The following is a 14,554-nucleotide window of genomic DNA, read 5'->3' on the forward strand; positions in this document are numbered from 1 at the left end:
TTAGGAAAAATAAAAACATACACGAAAACGTGTGAAGCCATCTGCTCATCTTGTCAAGTGGAATCGATCAACATCCGATTTGTCGTCGTCTGCTAGTCGTTCATTTACTGCATTTTATTTCAACTTATGTTCGTGCTTATATCCAATTAAGGTTCAAGCACGCTGTCCTGGGCACACACCTCAGCTATCTGGGCTGTCTGTCCAGGACAGTGGGTTAGTTGGTTAGTGGTTAGTGAGAGAGAAGAGGGTGTAGTGGTCTTACACCTACCCATTGAGCCCTTAAGAACTCGCTCTGGGTTGGAGCCGGTATCGGGCTGCGAACCCTGTACCTACCAGCCTGTAGTCCGATGGCTTAACCACTGCGCCACCGAGGCCGGTTTTCATTTATGAGGTTTTTCTTCACAGTTCAGGATCATTTTCATTACCAATAAAGTTCAGACAAGTATGTATCTAAATACCAAACTGTACAAACCCCTAAAATTATTAATTTTACTAAGTCGTTTTTGTTTATTCGATAAAATTACCTATATCGGGTCCACATGGCTCGTAGAAACTGACTTAAAATGGAGGAAGATGAATTAACATTCGGTGCGTGCCACGTGACCTCACACTTGCCAGACCAATAAGGCCAAATCATTTAATTATGATTTTTAAGTCCCCTGTTGTTAGAATTTCTTTTCAGTTATTATATTCAATCTGCAAAATGTATGCTACATTTTTGTGCCTCTACTGTAGTGAATAGTATTCATAATCCATTCATACCAATCGTAAATAACTTTGAATATATAAATTGTGTTAATTAAAAATCAATTCATTAGAATTTTTAAAATATATTTTACAAACTATTCAAGTGTTAGCGATATGTGTTGGTAAAAAGCGGACCGGGCCAGAACGCTCGACAAACTGAATATTTCCTTTTAAAACAATATTAAACAACGTGTTCGTCAACTGTGCATATTTAAGGAACATATATTTTTCATGTAGTTGCCTTAAAAATGAATTGACGAACCGCACATGCGCGGTACGATATTTTTTACAAACGCATGCGCCTGAACGCAGTTAGAAATGTTGCACTCTTTCCTGTTTACTGGAGGGTGCTTCACAATCTGATTAAAATAACTCTACTGGGTCTACCAGTGGATCTAACAACATTGCGTGGACTCCCATGTCAAGGTGACATTTCATCTATAAATAACAATTTTAATATCGACCAATTAGACTTCGCCTTTTATAGCGTTATTCGGGAGCATACAAATTCTAAAAATACCGGGAGAGACTTATTTATGCAATAGGTGAACTTGTCGGTCTATTTCAACATTGAAAAACCCCGGGAAAAGTGCAGTAATAAACTCTGGATTGTATACTAGTATAAACAGATTTTATGGCTATACCATCACGGTTTTTTGTTTCGTCTTGAAGCGAATTTTATATAAAATTTTATATTGCAATTAGTTTCCGGCATACTTCGTAATTCACCCGAATCATTTCGTATACCCTCGACATAATCCTGAATGTTTTCAAATTCTTTTCAAATCACTGGCATGATTTTGCAAGTAAGGTTTTGATTGATCGAATGAAAGGTCAACTGGACATGTGCTCCAACGGGCTGCTGTTAGATCCACATGTAATAGTGGAGCTAATTTTAATTAGATTGGGTGCTTCACTTTTATTTACTAGAATGGATTTGTTTTACGTCTACATTGTTGCTTTTTCACGTTAACTGATTGCAATTTATTTTGTTTCACGTATCGTACCTGAAAACTGTAACATAGTATTTCCGTAAATATCGTATTCATGTTTTTGTCGTTAGGTGAACGCAGTTTGGGACATCGATGGTATATCCCAAATAACAATAAACTAAGGTCACGACACTTTCGTTTTCAGAACTCTGGAAAACCTTCAATGTAAAACTATTATTGGAAGTTTTTTTCTTCTGATTATGAATGCACATAACTGGGTTTTTTTAAAGAAATATTGTAGCATAGCACTCTATTTCCGTGGTACTTGACGAAAAATCGACTGAATAAAAATTGTTTATTTCCGCATTCCTCTGCGTGTCATACAACGTCATAGGATTACGTGACGTCACGTCACTAAATCCCATCAGTTTTAATGCATTGCGGGAAATTGTAAGTATTGGCGTATTTCGATTTCATTTAAGAATTGAACGTGAAATTTTTTGAGTTTCATGCTAGTATGAAACGCAAAACCGCTTTACACACTGCATGAATGGCGTAGCGCATTAGATTATACACCTAACTTTGAAAATGTAAGTTTTTAAATTACTTTGTATAATATCTACATTTGACATTTTATAGCATCTTTATAAACCAGTTTAGAGATTTTAAAACGTTTAATTAATTATTGTTCAATTATTTCAAGTCTGTTTTCAAATTTATAATTTTGCGTTCAGTGTTGGGAAAACGCTTGTACCAATACAGGCTACGTGTTAGTTGTTGGGACGCTAATTTATGGAAATAAAACAAGCTTTCTAATAATTATTGTAAATATTATTATCTTTCTTCTTCTTTTCATTCTCTTTGACCATAGCAACACTTTTAGGGGTTTGTATATAAGCTATGAGTAGCCCAGCAAGAAAAATGTATAGGCCCTATATATTATGCGAAACCAAAATCCAGCCTGTGCTGGTGCGGTATGCAAATTTGTTCACGACTATACATGTATAGCCCATAATTAGTCCTTATTTAGTCATTAGAATAGTATGATGTTTGTTTGTTTCTTGTTTGTGCATATGTTGTGCATCCAGTTCCGTATGTGGAATGTTTATATGCAGTAAAGTTTTATCTTTTTATCTTTATCTTTTTTATCTTAGAGGATTCTTTTTTTTTTTTTTTTTTTTTTTTTGGGGGGGGGGGGGGGGGGGGGGGGGGGGGGGGGGGGGGGGGGGGGTATATTGTGGTATATTGAAAATAATTAAATCATTGTCATCAAGTGCCTATGTTCGATTCTGATAAACACAGCAGGAATGTACGAGTCTTATGGATGACATTATGTAATAAAACAATTATTGACCACATTTTGGGCATTTATGGACCAAAGAAACCGATATTGACGTCGGCAATAAAAAGAAAGCGAAAACAAAATTTGTGAAGTTCTGTATATATGTACACACTGGTAAAATTGCATTTTGTGTGTGAAATACTTTAGTGACAAAACAAACATTTAAAAAAATAAGTGTTCAGCTTAAATTTGGCCAACATTCTAGACCTACGATCCATATAGCAATAAAGTTGTTTATTTTTCAGTACTTTACAAGCTTTAAGATCTTGAGTCATATGTTAAAGAGATAAAGGATATTCTACTTGCAAAACAGGCTGATCATGATGATATAATTGCCAAGAGATGATTGAATCACTTTTGCCTGAAACATGGAAGTTGCGCATCGACACCATCGAAGAATTACAAGACTTCGAAGATCAACTGGATGATGGGACATTCAGAAAAAAAATTGTACTGGTTTTTATTTGTTTATATATAGATACCACAAACATTTAACACTGAGGAAAAGACTCTTTTTTCTTCACAAATGTCACAAACATATAGAGATGATGATAATGACATGAATTGTGAAACCATCGTATTTCCCTTTTCGGTATAGAACCATAGGTACTTGATGACAGGATAATAAACCATTTCCAAATGACACTAGTACATGATACGGTGGTTGCTGCATTGAGTTAGTCACTGTGATTAAAAGCCCAATGTCCGATAAACATTCAGTACTTTTTTTTTTTTAACAGCACCCTATCCTAAGTATTTTGATTCGCGTTTTATTCCCGGCCATGACGAAATGAGGATTTTACCCCGCCCATAATGCAAATTTTAAAACACGAAACAACATGAGAAAAATGTAAAAAAAAAGTAAAAAAATACTTTTACAGCTTAATTTGTATCATATGCTTCTTGAAAAATACCGTATGACTTTGATATAATCAGGTATTAAAAACACTTCATCAGGACCATAAAAAGAAGAAGGTTTGCAACTCCGACCATCTCGGACGGAAGTAAAGTTTAACCTTTCAGGTCAACCAATCAGAAATTAAATAAATAACGCCGGAAAAAGATCGTACAAAATAATAAAAAGTGAACAGAAGAAGCCAAAAGTACCGAACAGGTATAGCGACATTAGTACTGGAATAAAATAATAAAATAAAATAAAATAAAATTTTTCGGCCGCGGCTCAAAATTCTTAAATAAAATAAAATAAAATAATATAATATATTACATATATATTGACAATAACTTTTAAATTACATGTTTTTAATATTTGTAATATACAACTTAAATCAAAATAATGCAAAATAATGTGCTATCGTGGTATTAATTAGGCCTTAATCACGGAGTTAATGCTGAATACAAAGCAGACGACAGACTAAAGCTTAGCATGGTGAGTGTATAGTTTTAAATATTTCATCTTGAAAAAAATATTAAATCGATTCACTGGTGTATATAATTGTTGTACTCACGAAAAAGGAAATCATGCGTCTGTTTTGCTCTAGCTACGTCTGACGCAGGCGCGTGTGCACAGGTTTTCGGGGTCGAACCTTCCCTTGAGCATTTTTTTGTGTGTAGGCGAGCATGATCTGACCCCACCCCCTATAAAGTTTTATTTATGTGTAGGGTGAATAATACATTTCTAACAACACCACTAGAGCACATTGATTTGTTAATCATCGGTTGTTGGATGTCAATTTTTTTATTTTGACAGTCAGAGTCTTAGAGAGGAAACCAAGTACATTTATCCATTAGTAGCATGGGATCTTTTATTTCCACCACCAGATAAGATATATACCACGGCCTTTTATATACCAGTCATGGTGCACTGGCTGGAACGAGAAAAAGAGTAATGGGTGCTGACCAGTTGTCTTGATGCTCCCAAACATTTCTTCAAACCCAAGGCCGAAATCACTTTGCCCTAAAAAATGTTTTATTATTTCAACCACTGTTTATCAGTTTAGGGTTGCGAAAAAAAAATTCATCGTGTTTATAACTGCAAATATGAACACACCGTCCCAAATTTCAACCATGGCTACGCCAGTGGCGGTGTCACAAGCAATGGAATTGAGGTTTCTAACTTATTGCGTTCCAGTTAAACATATGCTTGTGAGACGGGGACAGGAGCGGAAGGTGCAACTACCTCAAAAATGCTGGAACAGAAACTCAAAATCGGACTAAAAGTGATCGAGATATTCGGCCAAAATGTGCTAATATGAGAAACGTTTTACATGTATTTCCATCATTCTACCCTCAAAATTAGCTGTGCTCCGTGTAAAAATGCTTAATGGATCGTTTGCAACCCTATATGTATGCCTAAGTGTTTGGTAGTATTACTAATAGGAATAAATGTCGTTATTCAGAATTGGGCAAATTTTAAATCATCTTTTATAATTGTTAAACATAAGAAATTATCACACAAGGAGTTCCAAACAGAACAGTAGCAAAGTAACACTATATTGCCTCGAAAAGGCGTCTCTAGGCATATATATTTGAAACATTTCCTGAGGAGGCATGGCCCCAGACCCCCCCCCCCCCAAGATATGTCGCTCCCTTCAGTTGCCCTTTTCATAATTATGGAACCCAACCCTGTTAAAAATCCTTAATTAGCCCTTGTAATATATATATATTCTTATTCATACAATAATTTATTCACACTACACAAGGTAAAAATAATACCATAAAAACAAATGTGTTTCGGTATCTTGCTTGACTTTAGGCATAACTTCCAGTGAATTCGATGTGTGATAATGATATTAATGATGAAATATATATAAATAAATTATTTCAATACAGAAATAAACAAACAAAAATTGAATTAAAACAAATAAAAATATGTGAATAATTATGTATTAAATAACGTATAAATGTGTAAATTAATGTCAGTATGCAAATGACACAATTATGTAATGTTCATGGAAATTTCGAAAAGTGTAAAATTATAAAAAATTATAAAAGCTACTGAATATGTTCATGGTACTACACTACTGCATTAAACAAGTTTTCCATTCTGGGGCCATCCATAAAGTACGTATGCAAAAAATATGAAGTTTTTACACATTCACACACACACACACACACACACACACACACACACACACACACACACACACATTTTAAAAATGTATTTTATTTACTTTTTATAATTTTATTTCTTTGGCCTAGCACAAAAATAAATATTAATATAACAATATAAACAAGTATACGTCGTACATTTGTGTCTAACACTGCCTTACGAGGACGTAAAACGGGACCGTTTTGAATAAATGCTAACAATACTAATAAATGCTAATAATACTAATGGAAATGATAATGATAATTTTTGCAATGACACACACACACACACACACACGCGCGCGCGCAAATAAAGAAATAACAAAGTAAACTCTACAAAGTACGCTACTGAAAATCAATTAACGCTGTTGTGGCATTTCAAGGTATTTCCTTGCAGTAAAAAACCCAACACCAGTATAAAAATATAGACTAAATTAGGTTATAAAGCAACATGTTATGAAATAATTCTATTGTTCACCACATACCATCACATTAGATAATGAAAAACAAATGTACCACTTGTTCATTACTCATCTTTACGTTGATGTGACGGTGCTAACACAAAATTATCCCATTGGTTGACGAGGTTGACCTGGAATATTAAAGGTCACTTCCGCCTAGATGAGTACCAAGTTGCATGCCTTTTCTATGTAGAGATAAGACTATATATTATAAGGTAAATAATATTATACCAAATCGGAAATAAGTTCGCGCGTAATTAAATTCGCAGTGCTATCAACGTGTTCGCGATTTTCGCGGTATATTTTATTCGCGAACATATTTGCGTATACGGTATTATATATTTGACTTTGAAAATGTAAGTTCTTTAATTACTTTGTATAATATCTACATTTGACTAGCATAGAGCAAGCATTTTTTTAAATACGTTTTTAAAAACTTTTTTTTATGTAAACTGAAGCAAATGGACCTAATTAGAAGGAAAATAAACAAAAAGTTTTAATTTTTCATAGAAAAACCTCTTTTTTTATAGTCGGAAAAATGACGATTTCACAGGTATTGCATAGGCTAATTTCGAGGTTTTGGCAAAAACGCGTCTTCACCTTATCACACTAAAACGAAGCAGTATAACAAAAAACAAAAAATATGACAATTTTATTTGTTATCTCATCAAACTATCCTCATAATTTCAATATGTTTAGTCACTCCCTGTATTTTTAGCTCCCTGTCAAACATGTGACCCGTCTGCCAAAATTGTGTATGTGAAATGTCGAAAAGTGAAAACTTCTTATAGTGTTGCTACATATTAATAATCAAATTATATATATATTATTTCTACTAAGGATATATAAATAATTGGTGATAAAATTTACTAATACTCATACAAATTTACTAAACTGTTTATTTATTGGTATATATGTCTACATAATGTGAAACCATACTATGGGACAAATTAAACATTTATGTATGTATTTATTGAGCTGAAAGACTTTCGCATCACCAACAGTACATGCATTTGCAATTCGGTTGCACACAGTAATTTATATATAGCTATTCACACACACACACACACACACACACACACACACACACACACACACAACACACACACATAAAACATGCATTAAACAAGACCGAATATGACAAATGTTTTGAAAGGTCACTAGCCACAGGGCTAGTGGGTTTGCAAAAACCACTAGCCCACCAGGAGAAAGCATTAGCCCAAATTCCTAATCAATTATAACTGGAATTTTTATATAATTTGTAACATTACAAATTTACAAATATAACAGTAAAATGAAACAAACAATTAAATCATGTTGTAACTTTCATTTTAGGCCAGACAAGCAAGAGCATAAAACACACAAGAATATAAACCATGTCATTAAATTTATCCAAAGGTCAAAAATAATTAATCAAGTTCCAACAACTCTTCCACATGGCCACCACAGGAATTCACAGTAGGAAGACTGTGTCCATTTACATGGTGTATACATTTTGCACACTCAATCTAGTGTTGAATACTTTCTTCTGGATCAAAACTTTCTATTTCAGGGCCAAGAAGCATAATGCACAGCAGAGACTGAAGAGTTTTCTGAGACATTCTATTTGTTTGCTTTGTTTTTAGCTGGTTCAGTTTGCTGAAAGACCGTTTACAAGCAGCAGTTGATTGTGAAAGCATCATGTTACAAGATTATGAATCGAGTTTTGATATCAGAATTATTTTAAAGTCCTAGTTATTATGACTTAAGACAACATTACAGGATGAACAAATAAAAATGGTTTCAAAGTTTAAAGTTTGTTTTGGTTAACGACACCACAAGAGCACACTGATTTATTAATCATCGGCTATTAGATTTCAGACGTGGTAATTTTGACATATAGTCTTACAGAGGAAACCTGCTACATGTTTCCATTAGCAACAAGGGATCTTTTATATGCACTTTCCAACAGACAGGATAGCACATACACAGCCTTTAATATACCAGTTGTGGTGCACTGGCTGGAACGAGGGAAATAGTTTCAATACCTCAAAAAAATAAAACAAGCATGTTTTTAGTAGTAAACAGAAATGAAAAACAAGAATCACAGTTTTGCTAGTTGTATGTATGAACAATTGTTTTGTCATTTTAAATAATATGTTAAACTTTTTGTCTTGAACATTAAATATGATTATATTCCTGATGTTCGTATCTTAAATAGTTTGTTTGAAAAGCACCAATGTGTATTTTGCAAAATACATACAAGTGCAGGTACAACAATGACAAACAAAATAATACAAGCTAATCATGAATATAGAAGTATGTTGTTTAATTATTAGTTGCTTGAGAAATTTGCAGTGAATCCCTCATGATCAATATCAAAATGTTCATATCAGTCTGTTAGCAAAAATCATACGAGTATCTCACAATCAAGGAGTACAGTATGATAAAAGACATACATTTGGCCATGTTGGTGTATTACATATCAATTTCTGAAACACTATGCAACATGTTTTTGCCACACAGTGACTGTCACTCAATAATTTGTTAGTGTATACAAATGCAACAAAAATGACTAATATTGAAATTTTTGGCCAATTACTATATTGGATTTTAATTTATGTAAAAAAAATCTACAATTTCTTTTGTTCACACTCAGTGTTCCAAAGACCCCCCCCCCCCCCCCCCCCCAAAAAAAAAAAAGAGTGAAAGAGAGTGAGAAAAAAAGGAGTACATTTTGAACCAGTGTGCAATTGTGTTCTACAACTGTATCACTGAAAACGTTTGGCTAATGGCTGTATATTATATTATTTTTATTTCTGTTGAACATTGTACAAAAACGTTTTGGTCCTCATTTGCTCAATATTTTTTCAATGTGATTTATTCTTCAAAAACAAACTAATTTGGTATTAATTAAACTTATAAAAGCTTTACTGAACGTCTACCACGTTATTTATATATCATTTACGGAAGTATACAGCTATTATCAAGAAACACAACTACCATTAGTGGCGTGTACGTCCAGATAAGTTATGTCCCTTGCAAGGTATTCCAGAGAAGTTATGTCCCTTGCAAGGTATTTTTCCGGTCACCATAACTACTCGGTACCAACGTTTTATAAATAAACAAACTATGAATACGGTTGTTTTAAAATATGTCACTGGTGAATATCATTTGTTAAAAGTATTTCCCATCATATTATTGACTGATGTCTCCTTTACATTATCCTACACAGAACAGTTAATATAATCACGTTTCCCCTTAAAGGTTAAGGGGGGGGGGGGTCCAAATGTGATGACTGATGTCTCCTTTTACACAGAACAGTTAATATAATCAAAAGGTTACGGTCGGGGGGGGGGGGGGTCCAAATGTGATGACTGATGTCTCCTTTTACACAGAACAGTTAATATAATCACGTTTCCCCTTAAAGGTTACGGTTTTCGTAAAGGAGGGGGGGGGGGTCCAAATGTGATGACTGATGTCTCCTTTTACACAGAACAGTTAATATAATCACGGTTACGGTCGGTTTTCAAAAAGGGGGGGGGGGGGGGTCCAAATGTGATGACTGATGTCTCCTTTTACACAGAACAGTTAATATAATCACGTTTCCCCTTAAAGGTTACGGTCGGTTCAAAAAGGGGGGGGGGGGGGGGGGTCCAAATGTGATGACTGATGTCTCCTTTTACACAGAACAGTTAATATAATCACGTTTCCCCTTAAAAGTTACGGTCGGTTTTCAAAAAGGGGGGGGGGGGGGGGTCCAAATGTGATGACTGATATCTCCTTTTACACAGAACAGTTAATATAATCACGTTTCCCACAGTCTGGCTAGTCTACCAGGAGGCAGTGACCTCGGGAAAATATGTCCATGTATGATGAGATCCGTAATGACGAACATGCTGACGAACAGATACAGTGTTGTAGGACATAAGGGGAAATTGGCCTTTAAAAACAGCACAGTTTGCAAAGTAGTTCTGGGTGAGTCTTATTCTGCTGTGTCCTATTGAAAACTATGCCTACAGAATTGATTATTTGATTTATTGTATGTATGTATGTAAGTATGTATGTATCTATATATCTATCTATTTATCTATGTATGAGGCGCAGGATCTAGCTGAGTTGGTGAGGCGGGACGTAGCCCAGTGGTAAAGCGCTCTCTCAATGCGCGGTCGGTGTGGGATCGATCCCCGTCAGTGGGCCCATTGGGCTATTTCTCGTTCCAACCAGTGCACCACGACTGGTATTTCAACGGCTGTGGTATGTACTACCCTGTGGGATGGCGCATATAAAAGATCCCTTGCTGCTAATCGAAAAGAGTAGCTCATGAAGTTGTGTTTAGCAAACGTCGAGGTTTCTCTCCCCCCCCCCCCCCCCCCCCCCCACCCTTGGGGCTGTGCTGCACGAGCTTAGCCGCTTAGCCAAGTATCGTGTTGAACACAATGGGAGCACGGCTATTGTCACCTTGTATTATGGTGACAATAAACAGAAGAGATCGGGAAGTAGGAGGAGACGTCGTCCCACGGCAGCTCAGGGGGGGGGGGGGGGACCAAACCGGGCGGCTCAACCGCCAGGGGCGGTCCCTCCTGCTTCACAGAAGAAGACGAGACCGGCAGGGGCGGTTCAGGGGGAGCCAAAACCGGCAGCTCAACTGCCGGCGGCGGCCCCTTCTGCGTCGCCGTCCCCCACTACTCGGAAGCAGCAGATGCCAGGAGCGGCAAAGGGGGAGCCAAAGCTGTCGGCTAAACCGGCAGTGGCGGCCCCTCCCCCTGCAGCACCAACGCCGATGGAAACAGGAAAAGTGTCGTCCGCACCAACCAATCCACCGGCGTCTCCACGAGTTGTTGCGACAGCGGTTGCAGTGCGTGAAGCCAAGAAGAGGAAGGTGTCGGTCCAGGACTTGTCCGACACACAGCCCACGACTTGGCAGATCGCACGCAACAAGCTTCCTGGACGGTACCGCAACTGTGTGAAGGGGGAGTTCATTGCGACCTCTCAGCTGCCAGGCCCCCTTCGTCACCAAGAGCTGGAGACCAACACCAACTGGTCAAGGGCGGTACCAGTTCCAGTACGTCGAGGGAAGTCGTACCTACTACCTGACGTCGGAGCGGAACGGGATGTACCGGCAAGGCTTACTGAAATCAGACATGGATAATCCAATCGTCCATCGGATTATCAAGCTGATACTTCCGGAAGACTACTCAGCAATACTTCGGGGAGAGTGCTACATCGACCTGCCTCACTTCTTCCCGAAGTTCCGAGCCGATCATCCCATCAACTCGCCATGAGTTCCGCTGCGTACCCTCTCCTAGGACATGTACTTCCTTTTTTAGGGCTCAGTTGGACTTTAAAAACATTTTTGGCCGCAGTTCAAAATTGTATGGGGTTTTTTTTTTCTGTTTTTTTTTCTTTGTAAACAGTCTGACGCAGTTTATTTTGGCAGCCCGTCTAAATTGCTCAAATCACCTTAAAACCTTTTCGGTCGAGCACTCTAATTTTATTGTTTGGACTTAAATTTTTGTAGCACGTTTTGGTCTTCGGTCTTTGACCTAACTACTAAATTCGTATTCCAAATTCCGCCCACCTCAAAATTACCCCTCCCCCCCTGGCCCGGACCATATAGATCGGACTTTAAACTTTTAGACCTTCGTTCCAAATTTTATGTCAAAAATATTATTAAATAGTCCGATCCTCTCTTCTTTCTCTTATTTATTTTTGGACTGTCCTTCTAAAATGCTCCAAATTATATAAATATTCGGCCGAGCAGTCAATTCCCACTATTTAATTTTTAGATTTCTGTCCCGGAGGAAGTCACTGGCTATCCAGATACAGGCCCCGGGACGGACATGCTCGAAACTCTAGTGGTATGTGAGCATGTTAAAATTATTCGCACTCGCACTCATGAAGTGGCGACAGCAGGTTCCCTCTCAATATCTGTATGGTCCTTAACCATATGTCTGACGTCATATAACCGTAAATAAATGTGTTAAGTGCGTCGTTAAATAAAACATTTCTTTCTTTTTTTTCTAGCTCAGTCGAAGGATCGAATTCGCTCGGTGGACCCAATTCTCTGATTGGGCTTTTTCCCGTTCCAACCAGTGCCCCACGACTGGTATACCAAAGGCTGTGGTATGTACTGTTCTGTCTATGGAAAGTGCATATAAAAGATCCCTTACTACTAATGAAAAAATGTAGCGGATTTCCTCTGACTACGTGTCATAATGACCAAATGTTTGACATCCAATTACCGATGATTAATAAATCAATGTGCTCTAGTGGGGTCGTTAAACAAAACTAAAACTATGTATGTATGTATGTATGTATGTATGTATGTATCTATGTATGTATGTATGTATGTATGTATCTATCTATGTATGTATGTATGTATGTATGTATGTATGTATGTATGTATGTATATATGTATGTATGTATGTATGTATGTATGTATGTATGTATCTATCTATCTATCTATCTATGTATGTATTTAAGAATGAATGTATGTATGTATGTATGTATGTATCTATGTATGTATGTATGTATCTATCTATCTATGTATTTAAGAATGAATGTATGTATGTATGTATCTATGTATGTATGTATGTATGTATCTATGTATGTATGTATGTATGTATGTATCTATCTATCTATGTATGTATGTATGTATGTATGTATGTATCTATGTATGTATGTATGTATGTATGTATGTATGTATCTATCTATGTATGTATGTATGTATGTATGTATGTATGTATCTATCTATGTATGTATGTATCTATCTATGTATGTATGTATGTATGTATGTATGTATGTATGTATGTATCTATGTATGTATGTATGTATGTATGTATGTATGTATGTATGTATCTATCTATGTATGTATGTATGTATGTATGTATGTATGTATGTATCCATCTATATATGTATGAGGGGCGGGAACTAGCTCACTTGGTAGAGCACTCGCTTTGAAATTCTTCTGTCGAAGGATCGAATCCTCTCAGTGGACCCAATTCTCTGATTGGGCGCTTTTTTTTTACCCAACCAGTGCCCCATGACTGGTATACCAAAGGCCGTGGTATGTACTGCCCTGTCTATGGGAAAGTACATATACAAGATCTCTTACTACTAATGGAAAAATGTATGTGTCACGGTGACCAAATGTCTGACACCCAATTGCCAATGATTAAGAAATCAATGTGCTCTAGTGGTGTCGTTAAACAAAACAAAAACTTTAAACTTTTATAACTTTAAACTATCTATGTATGAGTGTATTAATGTGATTAGTATTATATTAATTACCCTTGTGTTTATTTTTTATTTTAAAGATTCAAAGTTTATTGTGCATTATTCTTCTATATAACCATGAGTCTTTCTTTCGCAGAAGCAGTAAAGAAATCCTCAGAGTCAGCATTCATGGACAGTGATATACTGACTGAAATAGGTGACCTCTTAAGGAACGCTCCAAACCAGCCTGGTAGTTCCAACTACAAGAAGGTCAGTTTTGCCAGGGAATTGATCTGCAAGGGATGTTCAATGGGCTAATTTTAGAAATGGGTTTTGGGCAAATATTGTTCCAAATAAACATGTATATTATTGTAAGTCACATGCTATTTTTACTTTTGGTTCACATGAAAGATTTGAACTTTGTCAAAATCCATTGGTGTTCAGCACAATCTTAAGTAAAACTATTTTTAAAGGCTGTAAGTGGTATCAATTTGAATTTTATTTTAAAGGCCAGGACCTTTATTATTTAAAAAAAACGGTGTTTTTTTTTAGTGTTTTGCCGAGTTTGAATTTTATCAAAATCCTAATGGGGATTTCTGCCTTTGTTATTGTTGAGGTCTGCAGCATTAATTGAAGATTTATTATTGTTTTTTAAAAATTAAATTTAAAAAAAATGTATATAAAGCCTTTCAGCTAATGGAAGTGCTGCCCAAATTTCCAATCTACGGGTATTAGTGATATTGAGATGAAAGGAATGTTCGCTATAGGTGAAATGTTGAATAAATTTCTAAAACTGAAGTATATCGACAAAAATAAAAATATTTTAT

General features: G+C 36.2%; 2 long non-coding RNA genes across 2 annotated transcripts; both read left to right on the plus strand.

Moving 5' to 3' along the window:
* The first annotated feature begins 2,140 nt into the window (after nucleotides 1-2,140).
* On the plus strand, nucleotides 2,141-8,407 carry LOC121385583. Its single transcript, XR_005959550.1, has 3 exons — nucleotides 2,141-2,269; nucleotides 3,267-3,471; nucleotides 8,083-8,407. It is a non-coding gene; the product is annotated as an uncharacterized LOC121385583 (long non-coding RNA).
* Nucleotides 8,408-10,353: 1,946 nt separating this feature from the next.
* Nucleotides 10,354-14,515, plus strand: LOC121384960. Its single transcript, XR_005959484.1, has 3 exons — nucleotides 10,354-10,487; nucleotides 12,537-12,635; nucleotides 13,885-14,515. It is a non-coding gene; the product is annotated as an uncharacterized LOC121384960 (long non-coding RNA).
* The last annotated feature ends 39 nt before the right edge of the window (nucleotides 14,516-14,554 follow it).

The sequence above is a fragment of the Gigantopelta aegis genome, chromosome 11 (assembly GCF_016097555.1).
Source record: "Gigantopelta aegis isolate Gae_Host chromosome 11, Gae_host_genome, whole genome shotgun sequence".
In the NCBI taxonomy this organism is placed as follows: domain Eukaryota; kingdom Metazoa; phylum Mollusca; class Gastropoda; order Neomphalida; family Peltospiridae; genus Gigantopelta; species Gigantopelta aegis.